The sequence below is a fragment of the Delphinapterus leucas genome, chromosome 9 (assembly GCF_059928025.1).
Source record: "Delphinapterus leucas isolate spDelLeu-1000000601 "Yukka" chromosome 9, BTC_Dleu_Yukka2, whole genome shotgun sequence".
Lineage (NCBI taxonomy): Eukaryota > Metazoa > Chordata > Mammalia > Artiodactyla > Monodontidae > Delphinapterus > Delphinapterus leucas.
In genome coordinates this window covers 52,750,255-52,758,606 of record NC_143137.1, presented here as the reverse complement: position 1 = coordinate 52,758,606, position 8,352 = coordinate 52,750,255, and the positions used below count along the sequence as shown (strand labels likewise).

Genomic DNA, 8,352 nt, shown 5'->3' with positions numbered 1-8,352 from the left:
TGTAGAATAATGAAATAACAACCGTATGCAAAGAAAGTAGTGTTACTTCTTTCATACCTTCTTGCTAATGGTAATAATAATACTTAGTAAAAATGAAGGCAATATGTTTTCTATAATTTGAAAGCATCAGAATTAAACACCGGATTTCATAATGAAAAAGAGCACATGTGTAAAGAATACCAAAAAGCTAAATATTTATAAACTAAATTTTACGGGCATACCTCGTTTTATTATGCTTTGCCTTACTGCACTTTGCAGATACTGTGATTTTTACAAATTGAAGGTTTGTGGCAACCCTGCATCAAGCAAGTCCATCTGCACCATTTTCTCCAACAGCATTTGCTTACTTCATGTCTTTGTATCATGTTTTGGTAATTCTGGTAATATTTCAAAATTTTTCATTATTATTATATTTGTTAGAGTGATCTATGATCAATTTTTGGATGTTACTATTGCAAAAATACTATGACCAACTGAAGGCTCAGATTATGGTATTTTTTTAACAATAAAGTATTTTCTAATTAAGGTTTGTCCATTGTTTTTTTTAAGACAGAATGCTATTGCACACTTCACAGATTACAGTATAGTGTAAAAGTAACTTTTATAGGCACTAGGAAACCAGAAGTTCATGTGACTCTCTTTACTGTGGAGGTCTGGAACCAAATCTACAATATCTCCGAGGTATGCCTGTAGTTCAGGCATCTCTTTATGTTGTGCCATCTTCTTTTAATAAATCATGTGGCCTCTACAACAACACCAACAAAAAACATTATCATTGTTTTCACAATAGAAGTTTAAAAAGTATAAATATTATTTCATCCCCGGAATAATCTTATCACAGCTTCTATGAACTCTGAGAAGCACTCTTAAGGCTACTGTAAACAATAGAGTTATACAAGCCCCACGGTTCAGTTTTCTGATTTAAAATGAGGAACTGTTTTGGGCAGAATTCTAAAAATGACCCACCAAGATTCTGTTCCCTAATCCCTGGGACTGTGAATACGATGAGATACCACACATTTGATTATGTTACCTTACGTGGTAAAAGGGAATTTGGAGACGTAATTAAAGTTACTAAGCAGATGACTTTGAGTTAATGAAAAAGGAGATTACCCAGCTGAGTCTAAAACGATCCCATGTGCCATTACAAGACAGAGAGGTTTTCTCCGACTGGTAGCAGAAGACAGAGTTAGAGAATTTATCGATTACTGAGATAGATGGGGCCACAAGATAAGGACCTGAGAGCGGCCTTTATATGCTGAGAGCAGTTCCTGACCAACAGGCTGCAAGAACAGAGGCTTAAGTCATACAGCCACAAGGAACTGGATTCTGCCACCGACCTGAATGAGCTTGGAAGCAGATTCTTTCCCAGAGCCTCTAGGTAAGGGTCCAGCAGTGCTGACACTTTGTGAAACCCTGAGCAGAGCACCCAGTTGAGCTCACCCTGATTTGGGATCTACAGAACTAAGAAATAATAATTGCGTGTTGTTTTAAGTCACCAAAATTGTGTCAATTTGCTAAGAGAGCATAGGGAAGTAATATGGAACTGTAGATTGCTTAAACCTTGATGGGACCTTAAATAAGTCCAAAGTCTAAGAAAAGACAGGTGACAGAGAGAGGATTAGGGCTATTACAAAGCATTGTAAAGAGAGGGGAAAAGAGGGTTATTATTTAACCACTAATATTCAAAATATAATTTTTAAGCAATATATTCTGCTTAAAACCAAACTTTTGGAAGAGAAAAAGAAATTAAGGACTCTTTTGCACCACTTACAACATCAATGGCTAGATTTTACGATGGACTTTTTTCCCATACTGTCCGTCCTCAAGTTTAACCCTGAAACTGGAATAGAAAGAAGGAGGAGCTGACACAGAGGAAGTAAAAGAATAACCAAAGCTTTATGATCCCGGAGGACTGTGGGAGAGTGAGGCAGAAGACGGAAATAAAGGTAAAGAGAGAGAAATGTCAGTATTCTCATTTTTTCCCTCTCACTTTGGAAACATTTTCTAAAGAATTCTCTATGTTTAGCTCCGTGTTTCAGGCTACTGAACGAGAGGCCCTCATGGAATGTGACTCATGGATTGTGGCCATATCATACGTGAGCCTGCCAGTGTGGAATACTGAAGCAAAAAGCCCTGATATATAGCACTCTTGACCGACTCTTGGGTCACATGACCAGTTTTAGGTTTTCCAGTGATTGTCTTGACTAGGGCTCTAGGCTGCATATATTCACGATGCTAGTTCATTAATTAGTGGGGTTTTTTAAAATTGAAGTAGGGTTGATTTACAATATTATGTTAGTTTCAGGTATACAGCAAAGCTATTCAGTTATTTTTTTTCAGATCCTTTTCCATTAGAGGTTATTACACGATATTTAATACAGTTCCCTGTGCTACACAGTAAGTCCTTTTTGCTTAGCTATTTTATGTATAGTACTTTGTTAATCCCATACTCCTCATTTACCCCTCCCCTCCCTCTCCCCTTTGGTAACCACAAGTTTGTTTTCTATGTTTGTGTGTTTCTGTTTTGTATATAGATTCATTTGTATTATTTTTGAGATCCCACATATAAGTGATATCATATAATATTTGTCTTTGTCTGACTTACATCACTAAATATAATACTCTCTAGGTCTATCCGTGTTGCTGCAAGTGGCAATATGCCATTCTTTTCTATGGCTGAGTAATAGTCCATTGTATATGTATACCACGTCTTAAGCCAATCATCTGTCGATAAAAATAGGGAACGCTTCACAAATTTGCATATCATCCTTGTACAGGGGCCACACTAGTCTTTTCTGTCTGTACTGTTCCAATTTTAGTATATGTGCTTTCAAAGCAAGCACTAATTAATATTTTGTTTTGTTTTTTTAATTTTCAGGTGGCTGATATCAATGCTGCTTTGATTTCTCCCCACAAAAGAGCAAAGTTATAGGTTATCTATAGATATCACCAGGCAAATGGTCACTGGAAGCATCTGACTGCAGCTACAGACATATTCTAAAAACATCAGAGGAGAGGACAAATTGCATGCTTTATCATTCTTGCATGGCTACTCCAAGCCTGAACATATGGTGGCCCTTGGGTGGAGCAACCAGAGCTATGGCTCAAACGATCCCCTGAGAGAAATCAAAGTTTAGGTTGGGAATGATTTTCACAGGTTTTCTGTGTCCCTGATGAAGAGGCACTAATGCAAAGAGGCCAAGATGGGTCCAATGGTTAGTCATCTTATTCATGGGCAATGTGGGTTGAGGTGTACGCACTCTTGATATGAACAAAGTAAAGTTTCCTTTAAAATTACCCATTGCAATGGTTGGCTACAATGAAGACACAGTCATACCTGGGAAACTTATAGTTGAATCAGAATCTCTGAGGGTGGGACCTGACCTAGGTATCAGTATTTTGTGAAAGTTCCCCAGGATGCTTTAAGGTACAATTAGAGTTGGAAATCACTGATTTAATGGAAGGTCTATTCATGCGTATATAGAGATAAAGCAACATTAATCCTTGTAGTGTGAATCAGTGTTAAAGTGTCTCTTCTCTCTCTTCCCTAAGTTCCTTTAGTTGTGCTCTTATATCAACTTTCCTTCTCCCTACAGAGATATTCTTCTTTGTGTCATTCCTATTTTCTGTGGTTGCAAAAATCACATATTTAAGAGGATTTAATCAATCAATCAATCAATCAATCTGTCTAAAGTTTCTATATCAAGATCCACAACAACTTGTTATTGCTATTTTTTAAGAATACTGGAAATGGTAATAAAATAATTCCCTATAATTGACATAATTCCTCTTAAACATTAGCTGTGGACTCTCTACTCCCCTTGTTTGATCTCTACTCCTTCTCGTATTATATAAAGTTTTGCAATAACTATTGTTATAATTAAGCATTTATGCTATACACACATCAGTGAATGCATAACGTTCACTGCCTATTTGACAATGGTATTTAAAATATATGCTCCCATGTCAAGTATCATTCGATGCAAAAGAGAGCAGCAAATCTCTCTCTTGTTGACAAACAATTCAGGCAATAACTCTGAACATCCAAATCTCCACATTTTCAAAAGAACAAATAAAGCTTTGATCTCTCTCTGGTGATATTTTATTTTCATTCCCCATCTCATTTGTTTGTCATTTGAACCCATACTCTCATGATATAGAGAGATTTTCTCTTTTTCTTTTTATGGGTGGTAAAAAGCTTTTGGTGTGTTCTTACTCTTTAGGCTACAGACAAGTTTTGTTTGATGCACTAATAAGAAATGCGTTCTCATAATAAACCTGAAGTATGAAAAGGGAGACTGATTCCTTACAAAGCCAGGCTGTTGATGTTTATTATGTTCCTATCAGAAATATGTTAGGTTTTCAAGCAACACAAAGATATATGGACACAGTTGATTTCTTTCTTGTGCTTGGAGTCCAGTTGGGGAGATAAACCTTACACTTGAAAATTCTCCTTAGAACAATGTAATAATATAAATTCTATACAAATCGAGCTCCTGCATGTGCACTCTGAAATAGGTGAGGCCACATGGCTGCTGTCATAAGGATATGCTTGATTGATTATTGAAGGCGCTTGAGCTGAAGGATGCTTTGAAAGAGTTACACATGTTTATTGTAAGGAAGAAAATGACATACAAGTGAAACAGTCAAACATTTGAGGGTCATGTAAATAACCAATCTTATGGAAAAGCATGGAAAAAAAAACCCCCAAGCTGTGCTACATAGAGCTATTTGATAGAGGATTTAGCATAACAGACTCCAAGAAAAGGAATGACTCAAATTGTTTCAAGTTAAGGAACTATCACCATTATTTTAAAAAATGATTTACTTGGAAATAAGGTACCACTAAAAAATATTTAACTATTTAGTAAGTAGTTCATCTTTGTTTAGTTTTGAGCCCACTTTTCTTTTGTAGGATGAAATAGGACTGACATAGGGTCTCAAGGTCTAGAACTAGCTTTGGGGGTAGAAGAAAAGATAGATATCAAGCTCTAGAAGTAGACTGTGATGAGGGCAAATGCAGGTTGGTGTCTAAGGTGAGTCAGAGATGAATGTCAGAGGAGATACATCAAGTAAAAGGGAAACAAAGGGTAGGGAGCAAACAAAGAAAAGTGTTATAGGGTGTAAGATGTTAGCAACAGGGAATAAAGCAAGCTACAGAGCAGGGCAAGGTGAAAGAGGACTGGAATTTGTTTATGTACTGGGATCCTTGGAGTTTCTTTCTACTGAATGCATGGTTCTTAAGTATATTAGGTAGAGTGAAATGCTCATCATTTGTGTAGGCAGTAAGCATTAAGCACTTTGGGCAGGAATTTGGTTTTATTCCTTCGGATAAGAAGGTAAACACAGCAAAAGCAAGAAAACAGACTGGTATTATTTTCTAAAAACAGATTATTTGTGCTGTGGGGCAGGAAGGAAATGCCACAATTGCTAAAAATAAGGTGAATCACAAATCATTAGTTGTCATTAGCTCCTCGTTTCTTTAAAGAGATTGGAGATATGAGAAGAAATAAATGAGGATGTTGGAAAATAGTTACTGTTGGAATAGGGACTAGGAAAAGGGAGAAGGAATTTAAACAATTTGGCAGTCTGTCTTGGCTCTATTGCTTTAATATTACATTAATGTATTTTATGACTATCAGAGTCTTTGTTTGCCAGAACTTGCATATGCCCTGTTAGCATTTTATAAATGGAGGACCCATCCAAAGAAATAAATTATTGGAAAATATATTTCCAGTTACGTGGGGATATTTGAGGCACAGGATGCATTATGTTGAAAGAATACTTGGGTTTATTGGTTCCTGTTAGAAGAAAATGTATCTTCCACAATGGTTTTGTTTACATCTGAATTTACTTCTGCTTCCAATTCATTTGGCACGTATGCAATCAGTTTGTCAACAAGTAAGAATCAGTAAATCACCCATGGTGTGCACAGAATGTTTTTATAATGCCAAAGGGTCTGTGGTTCCTGTGCCTGTTACAATCTTCTAGTATTTCTGATCCTTTCCCTATATATAAGGCATGTTGAATCACATCTTCCCATTAAAACAGGACCTAACATTTTTAGAGCATAAATTTTTGTGCTACTTACTTTTTCTGTAATGACAGTCCTACTAAGCCAAAGATGCAAGGTTAACTAACTCAGACACGTGAACCGATCACAGAGGAGCTTCTGCTGTGTGTTGTGTACAGAAGGCTGTGCAAACAAGGGGGCGCCACTAGATTCCTCTCACCACACTTCACACGTCTACACTATGGCGCGCATCTCACAGAAGCTGCCCTCTCCTAGTCCATGGACCAGTGCCAAGTAGAGTTCATGGAAGACAGAGCATAATGAGAGTAGTGTATTAAATTTTTAAATAAAAATAAACCATAATTCAAGAAGAGTCATGCACCACAGTGTTCACTGCAGCACTATTTACAATAGCCAGGACATGGAAGCCACCTAAGTGTCCATCGACAGGTGAATGGATAAAGGAGATGTGGCACATGTATACAATGGAATATTACTCAGCCATAAAAAGAAACGAAATTGAGCTATTTGTAGTGAGATGGATGGACCTAGAGTCTGTCATACAGAGTGAAGTAAGTCAGAAAGAGAAAAACAAATACCATATGCTAACGCATATATATGGAAATTTAAAAAAAAATGGTTCTGAAGAACATAGGGGCAGGATAGGAATAAAGATGCAGACATAGAGAATGGTCTTGAGGACATGGGGAGGGGGAAGGGTAAGCTGGGACGAAGTGTGAGTGGCATTGACATATATATCCTACCAAATATAAAATAGATAGCTAGTGGGAAGCAGCCGCATAGCACAAGGAGATCAGCTCAGTGCTCTGTGATCACCTAGAGGGGTGGGATAGGGAGGGTGGGAGGGAGATGCAAGAGGGAGGAGATATGGGGATATATGTATATATATAGCCGATTCACTTTGTTATACAGCAGAAACTAACACAACATTGTAAAGCAATTATACTCCAATAAAGATGTTAAATAAATAAATTTATATTTTCAAAAATTGTTTTTTTTATTTTAGGTTACATTCTTTAAAAATAACCTTCAGAAAATGAGTGAGATTGTGTATTTTTTTTTGTTAAACAAACACAAATGTTTAGTGGTTTTGCACAGCAATATAAAAATCTGATTTTCAATATTTTTTGAAAAATGTTAGTCCATTCACCCATATACCTATAAACCACTACTACAGAATACAGAACTTTAAAAATAGAGATATTCTGACATCCCCCAAATGAAAAGTTCAACATTATAAAACTGTAACTCCTGGTGCTCATCTTGACAGTCAAGTTAAAACTATGAATGAAGGTAAAGGATTTCTTATAGATTTAAAAACCATTTCAACATTGGGTTAAGTTCAAGGAAGACCATTCACTGCATGCATACATGTTCATATATATAATGTATATATATTTAATATGTATATATATATATATTTAATCCCTCTCCTCAAGAGAATCATCTTCTAATCAGAGAGATGAACATGCAATAGACAATTTCAATAAAGTGTTTTAAGTGATGTAATTAGAAGAATTAAAGAAAGGTTATAGGAATTTAGAGGAGAAAGATACTGTCTACTTATTATAGAAAACATCACACAGAGGTACATCAAATGGCTTGAGTCATTTAGCTCCAGAGAGCTAACTTGGAATGTAATAGTCAAGGATTTTTTCCATCCATACAACCTATCGCTTTGCATCATTACATTTGTTTGGACCATTCATGAAGTCAGAGAGAAGAAGGGCTTCTCAGAAGTCTGGCACAAATATAGAAGAAATTGCCAAAGGTAGAGTCCAGCTGTATAGAATGAATGTGTTATAATCAAATGTTAACTACAAAAAGCAATGATACAACATAGCTAATGGTGTCCGAGTCTAACACCAGAACTGAATTGGCCTATCAGCAAAAAGCAATTAAAGTGCGACAATGCATTTAAAAGTACTGACGTTTGCAACATGAAGAATTACACTGCTTCATTAAGAAGAAATGATTGCCTTATTCAAAAAACAGGACAATATTTACTCTTATGTAAAACTCCTACAGATTTCAACTTGTACAAAGTTGAGCAGGTAGTTCCCAAATAATTCATAAGAACAGATTTTCACATACTGCTGTCCCAGAGTGGAGGCTGCACAGTAAAGCGGAAAAGTGTGGGCTTGAAAGTCAGACAAACCTATTGGATTTCACTTGCTGGTAGAGGAACTTCAGTAAGTTATTTCTCAGGTTTCCCATTTGAAAAAAAGCAGAGAATAATAGCCTGTTCGTAGGATTTTTATGAGAATTAAACAAGCTATTGTATGTGAACCCAAAATGTTAAAACTGTAATTTTC

General features: G+C 36.3%; 1 non-coding gene across 1 annotated transcript; it reads right to left on the bottom strand.

The window, feature by feature from the left end:
* Positions 1 to 2,735: 2,735 nt before the first annotated feature.
* Positions 2,736 to 2,846, bottom strand: LOC115801761 (U6 spliceosomal RNA). The gene has a single exon (XR_004022098.2). It is a non-coding gene; the product is annotated as a U6 spliceosomal RNA (small nuclear RNA).
* Positions 2,847 to 8,352: the final 5,506 nt, after the last annotated feature.